Source organism: Macaca nemestrina, chromosome 14, assembly GCF_043159975.1.
Source record: "Macaca nemestrina isolate mMacNem1 chromosome 14, mMacNem.hap1, whole genome shotgun sequence".
Classification (NCBI taxonomy): Eukaryota; Metazoa; Chordata; class Mammalia; order Primates; family Cercopithecidae; genus Macaca; species Macaca nemestrina.
This window is the reverse complement of record NC_092138.1, coordinates 22,623,753-22,649,125: the sequence shown is the minus strand read 5'-3', so window position 1 is coordinate 22,649,125 and position 25,373 is coordinate 22,623,753. Positions and strand designations below refer to the sequence as shown.

Here is a 25,373-nt window from a genome sequence, read left to right as displayed (position 1 = left end):
CTGTTAGTCTGATGGGCTTACCTTTGTAGGTAACCTGATGTTTCTCTCTGGCTGCCTTTAAGATTTTTTCCTTTGTTTCAACCTTGGAGAATCTGACAATTATGTCTTGGGGTTGCTCTTCTTGAGGAGTATCTTAGTGGTGTTCTCTTTATTTCCTGGATTTGAATGTTGGCCTGTCTTGCTAGATTGGGGAAGTTCTCCTGGATAATATCCTGAAGTATGTTTTCCAACTTGGTTCCATTCTCCTAGTCACTTTCAGGCACCCCAATCAATCACAGGTTTTGTTTTTCACACAATCCCATATTTCTTGGAGGTGGTGTTCATTCCTTTTCATTCTTTTTTCTCTCATCTTGTCTTCCTGTTTTATTTCAGTAAGTTAATCTTCAATCTCTGATATCCTTTCTTTTGCTTGATCAATTTGGCTATCGATACTTGTGTATGCTTCAGGAAGTTCTTGTGCTGTGTTTTTCAGCTCCATCAGGTCATTAATGTTCTTCTCTAAACTGGTTATTCTAGTTAGCAATTCCTGCAGTCTCTCCCAGTCAAGAGGCAATGGGGGTCAGGGACCCCCATTGAGGAGGTCCCTGAGGACCTCCTCAGGGAGGCAGTCTGTTTCTTAGCAGAGTTCGAGCACTGTGCTGGGAGAATCCTCCTTGTCAGGATCAGCTGCTCTCTTCAGGGCTGGCAGGCAGGAACATGTAAGTCCACTGAAGCTGCGCCCACAGCTGCTGCTTCCACTAGGTGCTCTGTCCCAGGGAGATGGGAGTTTTATCTATAAGTCCCTGACTGGGACTGCTGCCTTTCTCTGAGATGCCCTGCCTATTGAGGAGGAGTCTGGAGAAGGCAGTCTGGCCACAGCTGTTTTGCCATGCTGTGGTGATTTCTGCCCAGTCTGAACTTCCAGGCTTCCCTTAGCACTGTCAGGGGAAACCTGCCTACTCAAGCCTCAGTAATGGCAGACACCCCTCTCCCCACCAAGCTTGAGGTCGTCCCAGGTCTACTTCAGACTCCTGTGCTGGCAGCGAGAATTTCACACCAGTGGTTCTTAGCTTGCTGGGCTCTCTGGGAATGGGACCCACTGAGCAAGATCACTTGGCTCCCTGGCTTCAGCCCCCTTTCCAGGGGAGTGAACAGCTCTGTCTCATTGGGGTTCCAGGTACCCCACTGGGTTACAAAAATAAAATAAAAAATACCTGCAGCTAGCTCAGTGTCTGCCCAAACAGCCACCCAGTTTTGTGCTTGAAACCCAGGGCCCTGGTGGTATAGGAACATGAAGGAATCTCCTGGTCTGCTGATTGTAAAAAACCATGGGAAAAGTGTAGTATCTGGGCTGGATTGCATAGTCCCTCACAACTTCCCTTGGTTGGGGGAAGGAGGACCCTGGTTCGTTGCACTTCCTGGGTGTGAAGCAACACCCTGCCCTGCTTTTGCTCACCCTCCTTGGGCTGTACCCACTGCCTAACCAGTCTCAATGAGATGAACCGGGTACCTCAGTTGGAAATGCAGAATTCACCCACCTTCTGCATTGGTCTTACTGGGAGCTGCCGACTGGAGCTGTTCTATTCAGCCATATTGCCAGATCCCAGAATGGAACTCTTATTACCCCTTCTCTTCTTTAAATGGAGACTTTTCCTGTACCTTCTGGGAGATAGTAGTTTTAGAAGACAACTTTCTTAGTCCTCTTTATGGAATAATAACTTAATTGGATGAAGAGCCAGAAAAATCGACTGGACCAAGTTTCTGTGGGAAAGGAAAATATTTTAAAATATATTAAGATTCTTTCCTCGTGTGTGGCATTTCCTCTGGTTTCTTGCTTTTTTTTTTTTTTTTAAAAGACATATCTGTCTGCAAATGATGTTTCTTACCTCTTCTACTCCCCATCATGTGGGCAGACACCCGTCTCCCCACCAAGCTTGAGGTCATCCCAGGTCTACTTCAGACTACTGTGCTGGCAGTGAGAATTTCACGCCAGTGGTTCTTAGCTTGCTGGGCTCTCTGGGAATGGGGCCCACTGAGCAAGATCCCCATACTAGTCTCCCCACACTCGTGTAGTGGGGAGTACTAGTAGTACTAGTGTAGTCTCCCCATACTAAGGCACAGATTTTTGGCTGTGTATCCTCTTCCCCTACTCCTCAAATGATTCTCTGGTGTCCCTACTTATGACTTGGGTAGGTAAGAGAAGGGTTGATATAAATATTTTTGGACAGAGATCTGAGCTGCATTAGCCATTGCAGTTTACCAGGGATCTTGGTACTCAAGGACATAAATATGGTATCTTTTAAAAATTACCACATATTGGCCGGGTGTGGTGGCTCACGACTGTAATCCCAGCACTTTGGGAGGCTGAGGCAGCTGGATCACAAGGTCAGGAGATCGAGAGCATCCTGGCTAACACACTGAAACCCTGTCTCTACTAAAAATACAAAAAAAAAAAAAAATTGAGCCAGGCATGGTGGCGGATGCCTGTAGTCCCAGCTACTTGGGAGGCTGAGGCAGGAGAGTGGTGTGAACCCGGGAGGCGGAGCTTGCAGTGAGCCGAGATCACACCACTGCACTCCAGCCTGAGCAACAGCAAGACTCTGTCTCAAAAAAACAAAGAAAAAAAACAAACTACATATGTATTTCTCTAATTAGATCATCTGGAGGAGTTGGGGGGATCAGTTGGTATCCTTATAAAACTCTCACTTCTACAATAGCTCCAAAGTGCCTACCACATCAAGCCTAATTTCTTCTGCCTGTTTTTCAGAGCTCTCTGCAGTCTAGAAAAGGGAAAAATTACATATTAAGGAAATCCCATCAGACTAATAGCAGACTTCTCAGCAAACACTTTACAAGCCAGAAAAGACTGGGGCCTATTTTTAGCGTTCTTAAAGAAAAATAAATGTCAAACAAGAATTTCATATCCTGCCAAACTAAGCTACATAAATGAAGGAGAAATAGTCTTTCCCAGACAAGCACATGCTAAGAGAATTCATCACCACCAGACTGGTCCTACTAGGAACACTCAAGAGTAGTAAGCATGGAAATGGAAAAATACTTGCTTTCATAAAATCACATGTAACTACAAAGGCCACAGACACTATAAAGCAAACACACAATTGAGACTACAAAGCAACTACCTGATAACACTATGACAGGAGTAAAACCTCACATATCAATATTAACCTTGAAAGCAAATGGTCTAAATGCTTACCTTAAAATAGAGTGGTAAATTGGATTAAAAAACAAGACCCAACCTTCTGCTGCCTTCAGGAGGCCCATCTCGCTTGTTTTGACTCTCATAAACTCAAAGGAATGGAGAAAGATCTATCATGCAAATGGAAAACAAAAAAAAAGAATAGGGGTTGCATTCTGGCATGATAAAATGGACTTTAAACCAATACAAAAAGACAAAAAGGGAATTATGTAATTGTAAAGGATTTAATTCAATAAGGTATTTAAATATCCTAAGTGTATATGCACCCAGCATCAGAGCACCCAGATTTATAAAACATATACTACTAGACCTAAGAAAAGATAGTCATACAATAATACTGGTGGTAGACTTCAACATCCCACTGGCATTAGATAAATAATTGAGGCAGAAAACTAACAAACTCTGGACTTAGACACTTGACCAAATGTATTTCATAGATGTCTATAGATTACTCCACCCAACAATTAGATGATAGATACTATTTTCATCTATGCATGGATTTTCTCTAAGATTGACCACATGCTTGGTCATAAAGCAAGTCTTAATAAATTTTTTAAAACTGGAAATTATATCAAGCATCTCCAACCATAGTGGAATGAAATTAGAAATTAATACCAAAAGGAACTCTCAGTCACACAAATACATGAAAATTAAACAACTTGCTCTTAAATGACTTTTGGGTAAAAAAACAAAATTAAGGCATAAAGCAAAACATTTGAATTATATGAAAACAGACACAACATACCAAAACCTTTGGGATATGGTGAAAGCAGTGTTAATAGGAAAGTTTATAGTGATAAATATACAGTTCAAGAAGATAGAACTCAACTTAATGTTGCACCTAAAGGAAATAGAAAAACCCAAAACTAGCAGAAGAAAAGATCAGAGCTGAACTAAATGAAATTGAGACCAAAAAACCATACAAGGATGAACAAAATGAAAAATTGGTTCCTTGAAAGGAAAAACAAGATTGCTAGACCAGTAGCTAGCTTAACCAAGTAAAAGAGGACATCTAAGCATGATCAGAAATGATAAAGGTGATGTTGCAACTAATATTACAGAAATACAAAAGATCCAGACTACCGTGAACATCTCTAGGTGCCAAACTAGAAAACTTAGAGGAAGTGGATAAATTCCTAAACACATACAATCTGCCAAGATTGAACCAGGAAGAAATTGAAATCCTGAATAGACCAATAATAAGTTCCAAAGTTGAATCAGTAATTAAAAAAAAAAATCTACCAACCAAAATAAGCCCTGGAGCCCTGGACCAGATGGATTCACAGCCAAATTCTACCAGACATACAAAGAAGAACTGGTACCAATGTTTCTGAAACTATTCCAATAAATCAAGGAGGAAGGATTCTTCCCTAACTTAGGAAACTGCCATCATTTTAATATCAAACTGACAGTGACACAACTAAAAAAAACTAGACCAATATCCCTGATGAAGATAGATGCAAAAATTCTCAAGAAGATACTAACAAACTAAATCCAGTAGCACATCAAAAAGGTTTTACCATGATCAAGTGGGCTTTATTCTTGGGATGCAAAGATGGTTCAACATACATAAATCAATAAATGTAACTCACCACATGAATGGAATTAAAAACTATATAATCTCAATAGATGCAAAAAAAAAAAAGCTTTTGACAAATATCCAACATCACTTCATGATAAAAAATCCTGAATTTACTGAAGGCATCAAAGGAATGTACCTCAAAATGATAAGCCATCTATGACAAACCAATAACCGTTATTACACTGAGTGGGCAAAAGTTGGAGACATTCCCCTCAGAACTGGAATAAAACAAAGATGCCCATTCTTACCAATTCTATTCAACATAGTACTGGAAGTCCTAGCAAGAGCAATCGGGTAAGAGAAAGAAATAAAAGGCATCCAAAAAGGAAGAGAGAGAGCCAAATCATCTGTTTTCTGATGATATGATTCTACACCTAGGAAACCCTCACCATTCCTCCAAAAGACTCCTAGACCTGATACATGACTTCACTAAAGTTTCAGAATACAAAATCAATGCACAAAAATTGGTACCATTTCTATACAACATTAATATTCCATCTAAGAACGAAATCAAGAGTGCAATTCAATTTATAATAGCCACACACAAAAGATAATACTTAGGCATACATTTAACCAAGATGATGAGAAATCTCTACAAAGAGAATTACAACTCTGTTGAAAGAAATTCTAGATGACACAAAGAAATGCAAAAATATTCCATGCTCATGGATCGAAAGAATCAGTATTGTTAAAATGACCATACTGTGGAAAACAATCTATGGATTCAATGTAATATCTATCAAATTACCAACATCACTTCACAGAATTAGAAAAAAACGATTCAAAATTTGTATGGAGCCAAACAAGAGCCTGAACAGACAAATCAATTCTAAGCAAAAAGAACAAGCCAAGGCATAACATTACCCAACTTCAAACTATACTACAAGGCCATAGTAACAAAAACAGCCTGGTACTGGTACAAAAATATAGATGAAACAGAATAGAGAACCCAGAAATAAGCCTGCACATCCACAGCCATCTAATCTTTGACAAAGTTGACAAAAAGAAATGAGGATAGAATCCCTATTCAATAAAGGATGCTGGGAGAACTTGCCACATGCAGAAGATTGAAGCTAGTTCCTTACCTTTCACCATACACAAAATAAACTTACTAGGGATTAAAGACTTAAATGTAAGACTCAAACTATGAAAATACTGGAAGGCAACTTAGGAAACACTTTCGGACATTGGCCTAGAAAAAATATTCGTGACTAAGACCTCAAAGGCAAATGCATTAAAAACAATAAATAATCAAAAGTGTAAATGGGAAACTGACAGAATTGGAGAAAATATTTGCAAACTATGCATCAGACAAATATCCAGAACCTATAAAGAACTTAAGAAAAAAGCAAGTAACATTAAAAAGTGGGCAAATGACATGAACAAAGACTTCTCAAAAGAAAACATAGAAGTGGCCAAGAAACATGAAAAAATGCTCAACATCACTAATTATCAGAGAAATGCAAATTAAAACCCCAACGAAGTAGCCATTCTGACTGCTATGAGATGACATTAAAAAAAAAAGTGTTAGTGAGGATGCAGAGAAAAGGGAATGCTTATACACTGTTGGTACAAATGTAAATTAGTACAACCTCCATGGAAGAGAGTTTTGAAGATTTTTGCGAAGAACTTAAAATAGAACTGGCATTTCTCCCAGCAGTCCCACTAGTGGGTATCTAACCAAAGGAAAATAAATCATTCTATTATAAAGATACTTGCACTTATGTTTATTGTAGCATACTATTCACAATGAGTAAGTAATGAAATCAACATAAATTTCATTCAAGGATGATTTGATAAAATATGGTACATATATGCCATAGAATACTTTGCAGCCATAAAAAACAGTAAAGTCATGCCCTTTGCAGCAACATGGATTCATCTGGAGGCCAATATCTTAAGTGAATTAATGTAAAATCAGAAAATCAAATACCACATGTTCTGATTTATAAGTGGGAGCTAACAATGGGTACACATGAAAGTAAAGATGGAAACAATTGAGAAAGGAGGGAAAGGCTACAAAAGCTACCTGTTCACTATTTGGGTGATGGATTCAATAGATGCCCAAACTCCTGCGTTATGCAATATAGCCATATAACAAACCTACACGTGTACTCCCTTAACCTAAAATTAAAAACTCCTTATAATCTTATTCTACTAATTATTCAATCTTACTATTGGCTGAATATCTATTACATTTTATTTCCTCAGCTTGACCTTAAGATGGTAAGATATGAAATCTTCTCAAAAGTCCTATCTATTGGTTTGATAGACATATAAATAAACATATGTAATGTGCTAAATACCAGAGTTGAAAGATGTTCTGAGTACTATATGAACATGAAAGATAGCAGTAAGTTCTTCCTGGAGAGAGACAAACGGATGGCATCAAAGACATAAACATGCGTGCGCGCACACACACCACACACCACACACACACACACACACACACACATTGAATGGCTGATAAGAGTTTGTGAAGTAGAAATATTGAGAAGAGGGCATTCTAGGTAAGGAGAACAGCATAAAAAATCATGAACTTTATATTCCATACTCGATTACAGGTCTCTGTCTACAAGCCATGACTACATGCACATGTTTAAGCTGCTGTGTAAACTTGTGAAACTTGTGGAAGAAATCAACTTAATACTCTTAGGTAAGATCTGTCAGAGGCTAGTCAAGATCTTTTGTGGTTCCAAATTTAAAGCAATTCTGAACAGAAAGCTGGAGATGTTGTACTACCAGACCTCAAAATATACTACAAAGCAACAGTAATCAGAACAATATGATACTGTCATTAAAAACAGACACATAGACCAATGAGACAGAGCAGGGAAGCTGGAAGTTTATCCACATATCTACAGCCAGCTAATTTTTGATGAAGCTACCAAGAACACTCACTGGGGAGAGGATAGTTTCTGCAATAAATGGGAAACCTGGATATCCATCTGCAGAGAATAAAACTAAACCCCAACCTCTTACCTTATATAAAAATCAACTCAAAATGGTTCAGAAACCTAAATGTAAGACTAAAAATAACATTAGCAAGAGAACATAGGGGAAATGCTTCAGAACATTTGGGAAAAGATTTTATAAGATCTCAAAAGCATAGACAACAAAAGCACAAATAAACAAATGGGATTATATCAAACTAAAATAACTTACTACAGCAAAGGAAATAATCCTTAGTGTGAGAAGACAACTTACAGAATGGAAGAGAATATTTGCAAACTACTTATTCAACAGGGGACTAATATCAAAAATTGACAAGGAACTCAACAGAAAAAAAAATCCGATTAAAAATGGGCAAATGATCTGAATCGACATTTCTCAAAAGACAATTGACAAATGTATGAAAAAATGCTTAACATCACTAACCGTTAGAGAAATGCCAATCAAAACCACAAGGTGGAAGTATCCCCTTACCCCAGTTAGGATGGTTGTTATCAAAAAGACAAAAAATAATACATATTTGTGAAAATGTGAAGAACCCATATGCTGTTGGTGGGAATGTGACCTAGTACAGCCACTGTGGAGAACAGTATAAAGATTTCTTAAACTACAAAAAGAACCATCATATGAACCAAAAATCCCACTACTGGGCATTTATCCAAAGGAAAATAAGTCAGTAGACATCTACATTCCTATGTTTATTGCAGCATTATTCACAACAGCCAAGGTATTTACTCAACCTAGGTGTATACACATGCGTGTGTGCGTGCACATACACACCCCCCCCATAGAATACTATTGAGCCATAAAAAAGAATGAAATTCTGTCATTTGTGGCAACATGGATGAAACAGGAGGACATTATATTAAAATATGTCAGGAACAGAAAGTTAAACACCATCACGTGGAAGCTAAAAAAAAGTTGATCTTGTAGAAGTAAGAAATAGAGCAGGGGATAGCAGAGGCTGGGAAGGGTAGGCAGAAGAGTGAAGTAGAGATTTGTTAAAGGATACAAAGCAACAGATAAAAGGAGTTAAGTTCTAATGTTTTTTACCACTCTAGGATGACTATAGTTAACTATATGTTATATAGTTTCAAATAGCTAGAAGGATATTGACTATTTCTAATGCAAAGAAATGATAAATATTTGAGATGATGGCTATGCTAATTACCCAGAAGATCTGAGCACAATGCATTATATTTATAAAATTATCACTATGTATTCCTTGAATATGTACAATTTGTCAATTAAAAACAATAAAATTTAAAATCTGAAGGTTATTTTTTTTTGCAGCTATAAGAGAGCCAGGAAAAATGCTTTCTCTTTAATAAGAACATACACAACATGTGCAATAGAGGATTGATTACCACAAGGCTCTTAAATTCATTTGCAGAGGGATGGTTTAATTACGACGATAGTTGGCGAATTCATTTGCAGTAAAAAAAAAAAAATTCAGTTTCTTCTAACAAACATATACAGTTTCTTATAACAAATTCTTTTATAGATTATGCAAACAAGTAAATTTTCCCATATCTAAATTCTGTATAATTAATGAATAAAAGCAATTTTCCATACAAAGAAGCTTTGCAGTCATCATAGACTTCAAGTTTAAGAATGATATTCCGTGGAAAGGAAATCAAAAATAAATGAACAGAGAAAAACATTTATGGTTAACAGTTGAATATCTTGGAGTACTTTGATATACATTAAAAAGGAATCATAATTCATCATATCAAGAATTAGAGCACATAGAGACATAGATCATCCTGGTTTTCTACAAGTACTTTTTTTTTGTATTTCTGTGATCAGAATATAAACTTATAATCATCTTTTTTATCATAAAGAGCAATAGCCAGCTCAGTAACGAATTACTAGTCTCTTTTCAAGGATTTTCATCAAATATAATTGTAACTTCTATTTTTATAGCTTTGGTCAGTAAAAAAAAGAACAAAGTCCTTAAGTTCCTGTTTTCAACAATCTATATTCTCAAATCCTTCTAGATAAGACTTTGTGATTGATTGGATATGTGGGTGGTAGGATCTGGTGAGGAAAATGGCAGAGTTAAGATGATATTTAGTCTTCTCACCTGAGATGCTCCATGGATGGGGCTTGGGATAGGGATATATAATATTGATTGATGGAGAAGAAAAGAAAACATTGAATTCAGCTTTGGATATGTCAAATTGGAGGTACTTGTGGCATAAACAAAATAAGGTTTTTTTTTTTACAAATAAAATTTTGTGGGATATCTCAAAATAGAAATAAGAATGAAACAAGTATTGGAGTTCCTGATTGCTACCTATTTCAACGTAACCTAATCATGTTCTGACTTTTTGGAGTGGTCTTTGAGTTCTTATAGTTCTATATAACATACTCCAGAAACCCGGATTTAGTCTACTCACCTTTCATAAGTGAGGAAATTAAGATGAAAAGTAGCTTGTGAAAGGAGACATCTCAAATAATTAATGACTGGTTCATGAGCAGAACTCAGGTCTCCTGGCTCACCTGTCCATTACTCTGTTTAGAGTATCTTGTCTACAGTTGGACACATACTAGGTCGAAGGATGTAATACTTCCAAGTACTTATGTGCTGATTGAATATCATGCCTGATGCCTACCACTTTTCTTTTTTAGCTTGATATTTTAAACCTGGAATATTAAGTTTTGGAGATTTAATTCTGGTTACTTTACAAGTCAAGTCGTTTTATAAATATATTACAGTAAAAGCATTCTATATGTACTTTGAACTAGCAATAATATTCCCAAGCCTCAGGACACTATGTATTTACTAGAGAGATATTTGTTGCATTGAGCTGCCATTATGACAAAAAATCCTTAGGGTTCATTATAATGGGATATAAATTATGTCTGGTATGATTGATGACAATAATAAAGTTATAACACTAATAAATATGTTTACAAACCTTTTCCACATACATTATCATATTTTTATTCCTTAACAATCCTCAGGGAAAAGTTGTATTTCTCAATTTTACAAACATGTAAACTAAGGCTTAGATGACTTTATTTCAAAGATTAGGATTCTAGTAGAATTCATTAGGTCTGCCAAGCAATAAGATTATGTAGATTCAAAGCACCATATTCTAGAGATCAGCACCTGAATAGAAGGGTGTATAGGTGTTATAAATCTAAAAGTAGACATTTATTCATTTGTTAATTTATTAAATGAGCATTTATTGAGCACCTTCTGGATACCAGGTCAAAAATCTGAGAGAAAAAACCATTGCCATTTTCAAGAATTTGACAGCGCTAATACAGCTAGATTTAAGTAGCAGGAATGATTCAGCTGGAGACTAGCCATACTGTTTGTAATCAGACAAGAGCAGACAAAATAAACAGATAAAAACACAAGAATTTATACAGCCCTTGATATAATGTTGGCCACAAGGACAGAAGACTGGTTCCTCTGGAAAGTTCTCACGATTATAATGTATGAGTTCCTAGCATATGCCGGTATATGATAATATTATGCAATGTTGAGAATAAGCTATGTTAACAAACTAGACACATTTAGAGTCTCACTATTTAAAAAAGATGAAAGACCTGATTTTTCCCGTTGGTGCCATATTACATGTTGCTTTACCAAGAAGTAGGAACTTTGTAGAGGATACTTGGTAACAACTTTCCCTTTTATATACTAGGTGCTAAATGTACATAAGATTAAAATGTTAATGAAGAGAAGTACAATGATGACGTATAAACCAATACATTGTAAAATTGAAACTAGCATTCTTTTTTTAAAAAAAAATTCCGTAGGTTCTTGGGGTACAAGTGGTATTTGGTTACATGAGTAAGTTCTTCAGTGGTGATTTGTGAGATTTTGGTGCACCCATCACCCAAGCAGTATATGCTGCACCATATTCGTAGTCTTTTATCCCTCACTCCCCTCCCACGGTTCCTCCCCAAGTCCCAAAACCATTGTATTCTTATGCCTTTGTGTCCTCATAGCTTAGCTCCCACATCAATGAGAACATGTGATGTTTGGTTTTCCATTCCTGAGTTACTTCACTTAGAATAATAGCCTCCTATCTCATCCAGGTCCCTGCAAATGCTGTTAATTCATTCCTTTTTATGGCTGAGTAGTAGTCCATCATATGTTTATATATCATCAATTTATATATCATCATATGTATCATATATATCATATATACACACACACACATATATGCACATACCAGTTTCTTTATCTACTCATTCATTGATGGGCATTTGGGTTGGTTCCATGATTTGGCAATTGTGAATTGTGCTGCTATAAACATGGAAGTGCAAATATCTTTTGGAATAAAGACTTCTTTTCCTCTGGGTAGATACCAGTAGTGGGATTGCTGGATCAAACGGTAGTTATACTTTTACTTCTTTTAGGAATCTCTACACTATTTTCCACAGTGGCTGTACTAGTTTACATTCCCGCCAGCAGTGTAGGAGTGTTCCCTGATTACCACATCAATGCCAACATCTGCTGTTTTTTGATTTTTTTTTTTATTATGGTCATTCTTCCAGGAGTAAGTTGGTATCACATTGTGGTTTTGATTTGCATTTCCCTGATCATTAGTGATGCTGACTATTTTTTCATGTTTGTTGGCCATTTGTATAACTTCTTTTGGGAATTTTGTATTCATGTCCTTAGCCCACTTTTTGATGGGATTGTTTGTTTTTTTTCTAACTGATTTGTTTGAGTTCATTGTAGATTCTGGATATTAGTCCATTGTCGGGTGTATAGATTGTGAAGACTTTCTTCCACTCTGTGGGTTGCCCCTTTACTCTGCTGACTGTTCTCTTACTGTGAAAAGGCTCTGCAGTTTCATTAGGTTCCAGCTATTTATCTTTGTTTTTATTGCATTTGCTTGTGGGTTATTCATGAAATGCTTGCCTAAGCCAATGTTTAAAAGGTTTTTCCAGTGTTATCTTCTAGAATTTTTATATTTTCAGGTCTTAGGTTTAAGTCCTTAATCCATCTTGAGTTGATTTTTGTATGAGGTGAGAGACAAGGATCCAGTTTCCTTCTCCTACATGTGGCTAGTCAATTATCCCAGCACCATTTGTTGTTGAGAAGGGTGTCCTTTCCCCACTTTTGTTTTTGTTTGCTTTGTTGAAGATCAGTTGGCTGTAAGTATTTAGGTTCATTTTTGGGTTCTCTATTCTGTTCCATTGGTCTATGTGCCTATTTTTATACTAGTACCACACTGTTTTGGTGACTATGGCCTTAGAGTATAGTTTGTAATCAGGTAGTGTGATGCCTCCAGATTTGTTCTTTTGCCTAGTCTTGCTTTTGCTATGTGGGCTCTTTTTTGGTTCCATGTGAATTTTAGAATTGTTTTTTCTAATTCTGTGAAGAATTATGTGGTATTTTGATAAGGATTGCATTGAATTTGTAGATTGCTTTTGGCAGTATGGTCATTTTCACATTATTGATTCTACCCGTCCATGAGCATGGGATGTGTTTCCCTTTGTTTGTATCATCTATGATTTCTTTCAGTAGTGTTTTATAATTTTCCTTGTAGATGTCTTTTTACTCCTTGGTTAGGTATGTTCCTAAGTATTTTATTTTCTTTGCAGCTATTGTAAAAGAAGTTGAGTTCTTGATTTGATTCTCTGCTAGGTTGCTGTTGGTGTATGCAAGAGCTACTGATTCGTGTACATTAATCATGCATCTGGAAAACGTTGCTGAATTCTTCTATATCAGTTCTAGAAGCTTTCTGGAGGAATCTTTAGGGTTTTCAAGGTAAACAATCATATTGTCAGCAGTTACAGCTTGACTTTCTCTTTACTGATTTGGATGCCCTTTATTTCTTTCTCTTGTCTGATTGCTCTCAATAGGACTTCCAGTACTATGATGAAGAGGAGTGGTGTGAGAGTGGGCATCCTTGTCTTGTTCCAGTTCTCAGAGGGAATGTTTTCAACTTTTCCCCATTCAGTATTATGTTGGCTGTGGGTTTGTCATAGATGGCTTTTGTTACATTAAGGAATGTCCCTTTTAATCATAAAGGGACGCTGGATTTTGTCAAATGCTTTTTCTGCATCTATTGAGATGATCATGTGATTTTTGTTTTTAATTCTGTTTATGTGGTGTATCACATTTATTGACTTGCATATGTTAAACCATACCTGTATCCCTGGTATGAAACCCACTCGATCATGGTGAATTATCTTTTTGATATGTTGTTGGACTTGGTTAGCTAGTATTTTGTTAAGGATTTTAGCATTAATATTCCTCAAGGATATTGGTCTGTTTTCTTTCCTGGTTTTGGTATTTGGGTGATGCTGGGTTCATAAAATGAATTAGGGAGGGTTCCTTCTTTCTCTGTCTTGTGCAATAGTGTCAAAAGTATTGGTACCAATTCTTTGCATGTCTGGTAGAATTCTGGTGTTAATCTCTCTGATCCCCGACTTTTTTTGTTGGTAATTTTTAAATTACCATTTCAATCTTGCTGCTGGTTATTGGCCTGTTCAGGGTATCTAATTCTTCCTAATTTAAGCTAGGAGGGTTGTATATTTCCAGGAATTTATCCTTCTCTTCTAGGTTTTCTGGTTTATGTGTGTAAAGGTGTTCATAGTAGTCTTGAATGATCTTTTGTATTTCAGTGGTGTCAGTTGTAATATGTCCTGTTTCATTTCTTAATGAGGTTATTTGGCTTCTCTCTTTTCTTAATCTTGCTAATGGTTTATCAATTTTATTTATCTTTTCAAAGAACCAGCTTTCTGTGTTTCATTTACCTTTTGTATTTGTTTCAATTTCATTTAGTTCTGCTCTGATCTTGGCTACTTTCTTTCTTCTGCTGGGTTTGGTTTATTCTTATTTCTCTAGTTGTGTGAGGTGTGACCTTAAAATATCAGTTTGTACACTTTTTGTCTTTTTGATGTAGGCATTTAAGGCTATGAACTTTCCTCTTAGTACTGCCTTTGCTGTATCCCAGAGGTTTTGGTAGGTTGTGTCATTATTTTTGTTCAGTTTGAAGAGTTTTTATTTCCATCTTGATTTCATTTTTGATCCAATGCTCATTCAGGAGCAGGTTATTTAATTTCCATGTATTTACATGGTTTTGAAGTTTCCTTTTGGAGTTGATTTCCAGTTTTATTTCACTGTGATCTGAGAGAGTGCTTGATATACTTTCAATTTTCTTAAATTTATTGAGGCTCATTTGATAACCCCCATAGTATGGTCTATCTTGGAGAATATTCCACATGCTGTTGAATAGAATGCGTTTTCTGCAGTTGTTGGATGAAATGTTCTGTATATATCTGTTAAGTCCATTGTTTCAGGATATACTTTAAATTCATTGTTTCTTTGTTCACTTTGTCTTGACCTTTCTAGCGCTGTCAATGGAGTATTGAAGTCCCCCACTATTATTGCATTGCTGTCTGTCTCATTTCTTAGGTCTATTAATTGTTTTATAAATTTGGGAGCTCCAGTGTTAAGTGCATATATGTTTAGGAATGTGATATTTTCCTGTTGGACAAGGCCTTTTACCATTATATACAGTCCCCTTTGTGTCTTCTAACTGCTGTGGCTTTAAAGTTTTGTCTGATATAAGAATAGCTACCCCTACTTCATTTGGTGTCCATTTGTATGAAATTTCTTTTTCTACCCCCTTTACGTGGGTCCTTATGTGTTAGGTGAGTCTCCTGAAGGCAGCAGATAGTTGGCTGTTGAGTTCTTATCCATTATGGAGTTCTGTGTCTTTTAAGTGGATCTTTTAGGCCATTTACATTCAATGTTAGCATTGAAATGTGGGGTACCATGGCTTTCGTCATGCTCTTTGTTGCCTGTGTACTTTGGGTTTCTTTTGTTTGTTTGTTTGCTTTTTAACTTGTATTTTTGTTTTATAGGTCCTGTGTGAATTTTGCTTTAAGGAGATTCTGCTTTGATGTGTTTCCAGAACTTATTTCAAGATTTAGAGCTTCTTTTAGTGATTCTTGTAGTGATATTTTGGTAATGATGAATTCTCTCAGCATTTGTTTGTCTGAAAAAGACTCTGTCTTTCTTTCAAATATGATGCTTGGTTTCACTGATTACAAAATTCTTGGCTGGATAATAGTTTTGTTTGAGGAGGCTGAATATAGGGGTCCAATCCTTTCTGGCTTGTAGGGTTTGTGCTGAGAAATCTCTTAATCTGATAGGCTTTCTTTACAGGTTACCTGGTGTTTCTATCTCACAGCTCTTAAGATTTTTTTTTTTTCTTCATCTTAACTTTGGATAACATGACGACAATGTGCCTAGGCAATGATCTTTTTGCAGTGAATTTCCCAGGTGTTCTTTGTGCTGCTTGTATTTGGCTGCCTAGGTCTCTAGCAAGACTGGGGAAGTTTTCCTTGATTATTCCCCCAAATATGTTTTCCCAGTCTTTAGAATTCTCTTCTTTAGGAACACCAATTATTCTTAGGTTTGGTCATTTAACATAATCCCGGTCTTCTTGGAGGTTTTGTTCATGTTTTCTTATTTTTTTCTCCGTCTTTGTTGGACTGGGTTAATTTGAAGACCTTATCTTCAAGCTCTGAATGTCTTTCTTCTACTTATTCCATTCTATTGCTGAGACTTTCCAGAGTGTTTTGCATTTCTAAAAGTGTGTCCAAGGTTTCCTGAATTTTTGATTGTATTTTCTTTAAGCTATGTATTTTCTGGACTATTTCTCCCTTTATGTCTTGTATCATGTTTTGGATTTCCTTGCATTGGGCTTCCCCTTTCTCTGGTGCCTCTTTGATTAGCTTAATAACTAACCTCCTGAATAATTTTTCAGGTAAATCAGGGATTTCTTCTTGGTTTGGATCCATTGCTGGTGAACTAGTGTTATTTGTTGCAGGGGTGTTAAAGAGCCTTGTCATATTACCAGAGTTGGTTTTCTGGTCCTTATTTGGGTAGGCTCTGTCAAAGGGAAGGTCTGGGGCTGAAGGCTGTTGTTCAGATTCTTTTATCTCATGGGGTGTTCCCTTGATGTAGTACTCTCCCCCTTTTCCTATGGATGTGGCTTCCTGTGAGCTGAACTGCAGTGATTGCTGTCTCTCTTCTGGGCCTAGCCACCCAGCAAGTCTACCCAGCTCCAGGCTGGTACTGGGGATTGTCTGCACAGAATCCTGTGATGTGAACTGTTTATGGGACTCTCAGCCATGGATACCAGCACCTGTTTCAGTGGAGGTGGTGGGGGGTTGGGGGTTGGGGGGCAATGAACTCCATGAGGGTCCTTAGCTTTGGTGGTTTAATGCTGTGTTTTTGTGTTGGTTGGCCTCCTGCTTGGAGGTGGCACTTTCCAGAGAGCGTCAACTGTGGTAGTATGGAGAGGGACCTGCGGTGGGCAGGGCCCAGGAACTCCCAAGATTATATGCCCTTTGTCTTTGCTACCAGGGTGGGTAGGGAAGGACCATCAGGTGGGGGCAGGACTAAGTGTGTCTGAGCTCAGACTCTCCTTGGGTGGATCTTGCTGCAGCTGCTGTGGGGGTTGGGGATGAGATTCCCAGGTCACTGGAGTTGTGTACCTAGGAGGATTATGGTTGTCTCCGCTGAGCCATGAAGGTTGTCAGGGAAGTGAGGAAAAGCCGGCAGTCACCGGCCTTACCCAGCTCCCATGCAAACCGAAGGGCCTGTCTCACTCCCTCCATGCCCCCAGGTGGAGGGCAACACAGGCTCCAAAACTTGTTCCAGGCTACCTGCCTCCCAGCTGCAAAAGGAAAGGACTTGGTTCTCCTGAGCCTGTGGAGTCGGCACACCAGATTTGCACCCTCCACCAAGTTCTGGCCAGGAGGCTTCTCACCCTGTTCAAATTGTTACAAAGTTCAGCTAGAGATTTCATTCTCCCTGTGGAGTTTTACCGCCTGCTCCTCTGGCCACCCTCCTGATGGATCCCTGTGGTGCCAGGCAGGAATGGGCTGCTCGGGGACCCAGCGAGCTCCCAGGGCCTTTCTGCTGCTTCCTGTACCCCTGGATTTAACTCAACTCTGTGAATTGACTCAGCTCCGGGTAAACTCGGAAACTTCTCCCTCAAACAGGCCTTCCGCTTCTGCAGTGGGGGTGTGTGTTTGGGAGAGGAAGGGCCTCCCTTTCCCGCTTCCTCAGCTGAGACACTCACAGTATTTGGGGTGTCTCCTGGGCCCTGCAGGAGCAGTCTGCTTCCTTCAGAGAGTCCGCGGGTCCTCTCAGCATTGCTGGTTTGTTCTTGCAGTTGATCTGGAGCAAAAATTTACAACGTGAGCCTCCGCATGCTGCTCTGTCTGGAGCTGCAATCTAATCCGGTCTCCCGTCCACCATGATGATCCTGATCCCTCAAAGCTAGCATTCTTGATGAACACTCTTCAAAAACCTTGAGCGTTAAAGAAAAATCCTAGATTTGTAAAAAATAGATATGTATATATACCATGTATTCTAAAAGCACACACACATTTTATAATTTAAAAGTGCATACTTTTTTCTACATTTTTTTTTTGTGCTTTTCTAAACTGACACAATTGTACGTATCTATGGAGTACAGTGTGATATTATACATATTTATAATGTGTAATAAATCAGGGTATTATACTTATCACTTCAAACATATATTGGGAACATTCAAAATTCACTATAGGGTGACTATAATGAACAACAATATGGTCACCCTGTAGTGCTATGGAACATTCGAACTTACTCTCTTTAGCTGTACTTTTGTGTTCATTAACCAATCTTTGGCTATCTCTCCTTCCCCCTACTCTTCCCTCAGCCCAATCTCAGCTGGCTCCATCCCTCTGGGGGACAGGGGACAGGGATAGGAAAAGAGAAAAATGACAGAAAATCCTGACCCTCGACATCACTGTTATTTCTTGGTTACGTGTAAAAGGGAAGCTTGTTACTAAGCATCTTCTACTATGTTCCTACTTATTGCTACAGCAACATGTGAAATTGGGACCAAGGGATAGAATTATTACACCATCTTATATCAGACATGAGCATCCATGAATTTTGGTCTCTGTAGGAGGATACCTGGGACCCAGTCCACCAAAATACTGAGCGATACCTATATACAAATGTTGGTTACATTACTTTCTGGATTTTCCTATACATTTAAAATAATGCATAATAAAAGTATCAATAGTAAAAGAGGTCAGTAGCCCTAAAAAACAGATTCTTTCATATAATGTTTATAATATTTTCCAGTGGTTAAGATAATATTTGAATATATTTTTAATGATGAAAAGGTAAAAGTTTGTTTAAAAAAAAATTTCCAAACAACTTTTCCCTCCATATCCTCTAGCATGAAATGATGAACTTAGTTAATAGTCTAAAGTCATAATTTCTTCCAACAGAAACATTTGATTGTAGTGTGCCTAATTTTTTTTTTTTTTTTTTTTTTTTTACCTTGCTTAGTTAGGAGAATTAGATACTGGAGCAAAATGACTGCAAAATGTCAACTTAATATTCACAGGTTTTATTCCAGAAAGGAGAAGGCTATAAGGCAACACATCTTTATTGTGCTATAAACTCCTCCTCTGGGGGCAGGGGAGAGCTTGATGACCCTGTGAATGTGTGAGACTAATTAAGCCTTCCTAAAAAGACTCCAGGGAAGAGTTTGCTCAGAGCCCTCAAGTCATGGAAAGAGTCCAGAAAGTTAGGGGGAAAGCAGAGAAAATAACTAAAGGTGGAAACGTGTGGCTAATTGAAACTAGACATCTGTTTGTGGAAATGCCTTTTGTAGATAATCTGAACCGAAATATTTTTCAGGGGGTTCCTAGTGTCAACACAACTTGCACTAACCGTAAGCCTATCAGCTAACAGTATGATAGGTGATATTTGGTGGAAAGATGGTTGCCATCCTGTGCTTCTCAAACTTTAGAGTGCATCAGAATCACCTAGAGGGAGGGGTGTTACATAGTAGATTCCACTGCCAGTGTTCCTGATGCAGTAGATGTGGGGTGGGGACCAGGAATTTGCGTTTCTAATAAGTTCCCAGGAAACCACTCATTGGGATGCTGTAGCAGATATGCATTCCCGCTCTTGCTGATTCAGGTGCTGCAGTTAACAAGCACATTCCTTGTAAGCTCTCCAGAAAACTGCCCTTGGCTGACAAGATTGCCTTGGAAGAAATGCCTGGGAGGTTACCAACCTCTCCAGTACCTCTTGCTGTCAGAGATTGGCTGATAGTGTTACTGGAAAGTGATCCTGATCCAGATCCCAAGAGAACGTTCTTGGACCTCAGGCAAGAAAGAATTTGGAGCAAGTCCATAAAGTGAAGCAGGTTTATTAGAGAGGTAAAGAAACAAAAGCATGGCTACTCTGTAGGCAGGGCAGAACAGCACAGAGGGCTGATGGTTGGCTATTTTTATGGTTATTTCCCGATTATATGCTAAACAAGGAGTGGATTGTTCATGAGAAATAGGGTGATTATTCATGAGAGAAGAGTGGGGATTTTCTGGAACTGAGGGTTCCTTCTCCTTTTTAGCTCATATAGAGAAACTTCCTGATATTGCCATGGCATTTGTAAACTCATGGCACTGATGGGAGTGTCTTTTAGCATGCTAATGCATTATAATTAACTTGTAATGAGCAGTGAGAAGGACCAGAGGTCACTTTCATTGCCATCTTGGTTTTGACTGGCTTCTTCCCTGCATCCTTTTTTATCAGCGGCATCTTTTGTTACCTGTATCTTGTGCTGACCTCCTATCTCATCCCTTGACTGAGAGTGCCTAACCTCCTGGGAATGCAGCCCAGTAGGTCTCAGCCTTATTTTACCCAGCCCCTATTCAAGGTAGAGTCGCTCTGGTTTGAATGCCTATGGCAATAAGAGCATACCAAAGCCTGGCTCAGGACCTACAGAAAGGATGGCTCAGTGGTATTACAGACCAGAGGAGTCCCCACTCCCTGACTCTAGCCCCTTTCCTCCCACCTCTGAGTGAGGTCAAGCCTGTTTTTTCCTCTCTATTCTGTTTTCCTCACTCTTCTGTGAGTATTTAGTGAAGAATATATCAATAAACCTCTGGTGCCTAATCTGTGTCTGGTTTTGCTTCTAGGGAACCTTGACTTAAGACAATAGTTCAATGCAAACTTTGATTTTTAGGGATTGTGTTAAAATTGGCAAACATCTGCTTTGGAGACTTGAAGGTTCATATAAAAGCTGTCCCCTAAGAACTGGACTCTGGTTCATTGTCGCTCTCTTAAGGAAATTAAAATATACCCCAAAATATATTTATTTGATATATATTTTAAAATGGCTGCCACTTGGCCAGCAGGCAGAAGTGGCCTTGCAAACCTGTCTTAAGTGGGGGAAAATTTGCATCTGTAGAGAATCTGCATTAATGCAGCATGCTCCCTCCTTCTATTCCTTTCCCCAGATCCAAGAGAGGTTGAGAGTCTGACAACTTTAAAAGAAACATTTACCATCTGTTCTCTCTGAGGGAGGCTTTATCTACATAACAAGGCCATCTTTACTAGCCAAGCCTCTTCTCCCCTCTCCCGTAACCTGTTCTACCAGAATCTTATCCCCTATTCTTTTTGTAATCTCAAGATGGTATATGTTTCTGTATCTCACGAGTAAACATTAAATAAATTTGTAGGCCTTTTCTATTAATCTGCCTCATGTCAGTCATTTTTAGTGAATCTTCAGGGGACCAAGAGCCTATGGCCCTTAAATCTCTCTGTCATTACACATTTAATACTTGAAGCCCAGGCATGGTGGCTCACAGCTGTAATCCCAGCACTTTGGGAGGCCAAGGCAGGCGGATTATCTGAGGTCAGGAGTTCAAGATCAGCCTGGCCAACATGGTGAAACCCTGTCTCTACTAAAAAATACAAAAATTAGCTGGGCTTGGTGGCATGTACCTGTAGTCCCAGCTACTCAGGAGGTTGAGGCAGGAGAACTGCTTGAACCCAGGAGGCGGAGGTTGCAGTGGGCTGAGATTGCACCACTGTACTCTAGCCTGGGCAACAGAAACTCCCTCTCAGAAAGCAAAACAAAACCAACGAAATAAAAAAACTAAAAAAAAAAACCCAAAACATTTAATACTTGAAAAAGAAAATCTGTGAATTTGACCTGCAGGACTGTTTTGTTTAAAACACATTTTGAGGAACCAAAGCTGCTTTTTCCAACTTCTAACCCTTTTAGTTCTACATGATTGAAAACAGTAATAAAATATGAAGTCGATCAGGCCAAATTTTGGCCATGGAAAAAAGTTAATAAGGTCAACTTTACAAATCTTGAAAGCAGGGAAGAAATCTTGAAAGCAGGGAAGAGATGTATGCTTATAAAGGAAATGACAAAGTGGACCGAATTTATGAACAGAGGAAGGGAGGCTCAGTTTGAAATGCATTTTTAGTCAGCTCATTATGTGAGGAGACCCAAACTCACATTAGCTCTGGGGTGCCATTTTGTTATGGCATTGATATGCCTTCCCCTAAGGACCACAGGTCTCTAGACATAGGTAGGGCGATGCTAAAGGGACTTTCTTGGCTTCAAGTTGAAAAGGGAATTTAGTGCCTTTGTCTTCCCACTCAAACCCAATGCTGTTTCTCCACAGTTTGAAACTGTCAACAGCTCAACTTTGTGTCTGTAAATGGTGTTGTAGAGGACTACGTGCTTGCAAACGAGACGTTCCTGATAAGTCCTGCTCTTGCAAACGAAGCAGGGTGTTGGGGGCTTGTTTATGTGTAAACATCTTGAAAATCCAGAAGGGGAAAGGTCAGAAAAACAACAATGTGTCTTGTGACTTGGCAACATTCCACAAACGACTGTATAAAATAAAGCAGAGCGCCATTCGAGGCGGCCGCCATGTTTGTCTTGTCTTGTGTTGTCTTGTGTGTTCATTCCTTTGTTTAGGAAACACGTGGACCCCAACAGGTGTGGTGAATGAGTGTTGATGTGATGATTGATCAAAGGTTTCTATTTTGGTTTTGCCCTGCAGCTGATCAAGGGCAAGTTGCATCAACCTTGGCAACCTTAGTTTCTCCTTCTGTTAAATGTGGGTGAGTGAGCTAATGTTTATAAAATCTGAAACATTGTTTCTGGGCACATGTGAAAGGCCCATTTTCCTTGCTATCTGAGATAGTTGACATCCCATTTCCTCCTTGCTTGTAAAGTAAGTGCACTATCAGGGACCCTTCCCCGTAGGATTGTTTTGATTGTGGATTCTAGTGCTCTGTATGAAACCACCTTTGCAAAAATTACAACGGTGAGAAAACTATGAAAGTGAAAGAGGTGTGATCTAGCCAACCTTCCTCCTGCCTTTAACCTCCAAACTGCCTTTGGTCATTCCTGAGGGTTGGCCCAAGCTAACTTTGGGAGAAATTTAGTTTACAGTTTAAATGATAAGGTGTAGTTAAATGATTATCAGCCACTATTCGGGAGGTCACAAGATTTTTTTTTTTTTTTTAATTAGAAACCTTTTTTTATTACACTTTAAATTCCGGGTTACATGTGCAGAAGGTGCAGTTTTGTTACATAGGTATACATGTGCCATGGTGGTTTGCTGCACCCATCAACCTGTCACCTACATTAGGTATCTCTCCTAATGCTATCACTCCCCTAGTCCCCCACCCCCCACAAGCCCCAGTGTATGACGTTCCCCTCCCTGTGTCCCTATGTTCTCATTGTTCAGCTCCCACTTATAAGTGAGAACATGCAGTGTTCGGTTTTCTGATCTTGACAGTTTGCTGAGAATGATGGTTTCCAGCTTCATCCATGTCCCCACGAAGGACATGAACTCATTCTTTTTTATGGCTGCATAGTATTCCATGGTGTATATATGCCACATTTTCTTAATCCAGTCTGTTGTTGATGGACATATTTTCAGCTTCCTTAATTCACTATTGTAGAACCCAAGATTGGCCTCTTGAGATGTCATTTTTCAGACTTTTGTATTTCTGACCTACCCAGACCAGTGACTTCTTTGTGGTCCCCACCCAGAAGTGGACTTAGTGCATGAAGACCATTTTCCCCATCCCTATGATTACATCTCCAACCAATCAGCAGCACCCACTTCCTTGCTCTGTGCCCACCAAACTAAAACCCTAGTCTGAATTTTCAGAGATTTGATTTGAGGAATAACTTCATCTCCCACATGGCATGGCCAGCTTCATGTCAATTAAACTTCCTTTTTTGTGATACCATGGTCTCAGTGAATTGGTTTTGTCTGTGCAGTGAGCAGGAAGAACCCATCAGGTGATTACACGTATTTCTTTATCTCTTTGCAAGCCACCTGGTAAAAATCACTTTTTGTGCAACACTGGGGAAGAATCTGGTCCCACAGGCTATCAGTGGCTCTGCAATTTTCTGATGAGAGGGGAAGAGGGGTAAGTGCAAAATATGATAAACTCTGAGTGAACAAAATGATATAGCTGATTTTTTAAAAAAACCAACCAAAGAAAAAACACCCTTTCTCAAGAACTTGTAAATTGAAACAGCAATAGTTTGCATTTGCAGAGGGAATGTAAATCAGTTACTACATTCCACATTCAGCCATTTACTTTCATTACTAATCTGTACATTTTACCACCAAAATTATTTTAAAGAACTCATTCTTTTGATCTTCTGGGACAACAATACTTTTGTCATGTTTTCCTGGCAAACGATGATACAGCCATACCCGACACTTTGATTACTTTAGCAAATCAAAGGCTAACAGAAGTTAGGGAGTGGTTCCATCATATACTGTAGCTCACGACAGAAAACCATGAAATCAACTCTCTTAAATACCATTTTTGAGGTAAAATCGGTGGGAATACACTTGTGGACTTCACTCATTGCCAGACACGTGTTTCCCTTAGGTACTTAGTCTGAAATACAAAATAAACCAAAAATCCAATCCTCATCTCAGATTTCTAGCAGGAACATGGATCCCAATAGCAGAACAAGTAGCAAAACCTTCTGAATCTCTATTAATCTGTGTGTTTAATTATAAGAAGCTCTAACCTCCAGGGTATAAAATAAATCAGAACAAATTAATTAGCACATTCTACTGCAATTAGATTTAAGTTCAGTGTCCTGGGTAAGGAAATTCAATACAACAGTATGTGTTCAATTAGGCATGTAGAAGAATACTGAAATGAATTAGATGATTTGCTTGGTCTTAATTTAGTGAAAGAGATAGATATACTTAATTATGTCCATAAGAATGTGGGGAATTTCACTTTACTTTTCCATTGAGTCAACTACCAGTTCATTAGTCTATGACCAGATGGACCACTAAGAGTCCCTCCTCTCTGTCCCTCTCTTTGCTACCTTTATGGTTCTGTCCATATTTGTACCCATCTTTTCTCCCCTTGGTTTTTCTGGTCCCCAGGGAATCAGAACAAAATTGGTTCAAATTCCAACTATTTTCTTCTCCAGGAACTACAGGTGTAGTTCCTGAGCTCTGTCCCAAGGTGCTCTGGGGCACAGCAGCAAATTCACAGAGGCACCATTTCAATGGAAGTTTTAAATTTTTGAGGAAAGCAGGACAACTTCTGCTGGACATCATGTGAATGACTGTTTTAATATCAGTGCTATGTTGCTTACAGTGAAGTAATATCTTAGCAAAGCTGGGCATTTGAGAGTTCTATGATAAAAAAGTCAGCATCCTCAAAAATCAATGTGCAATAGAAATGAGGGTGGCGATGCCCAATCTAATTCCAAGGGTGAGAACTTGCACAGTACCCGATAGGCAGACATATCCCATTAGCTAAGCAATCATGGT

General features: G+C 38.6%; 2 long non-coding RNA genes across 4 annotated transcripts in view; one reads left to right on the top strand and one right to left on the bottom strand.

Annotated features, from left to right (window-relative positions):
- The window catches only part of LOC139358104 (uncharacterized), a 524,079-nt gene that overhangs the window by 126,666 nt on the left and 372,040 nt on the right, over window positions 1-25,373 (top strand). The window lies entirely within an intron of this gene.
- Window positions 1-25,373, bottom strand: part of LOC105498696 (uncharacterized) — a 100,808-nt gene that overhangs the window by 29,540 nt on the left and 45,895 nt on the right. Inside the window, exons 3-4 of the long non-coding RNA XR_011612438.1 lie at window positions 3,194-3,306; window positions 1,518-1,740 (exon numbers count right to left, since the gene is read on the bottom strand). This is a non-coding gene — a long non-coding RNA (uncharacterized lncRNA). The remainder of the gene's footprint in view (window positions 1-1,517; window positions 1,741-3,193; window positions 3,307-25,373) is intronic.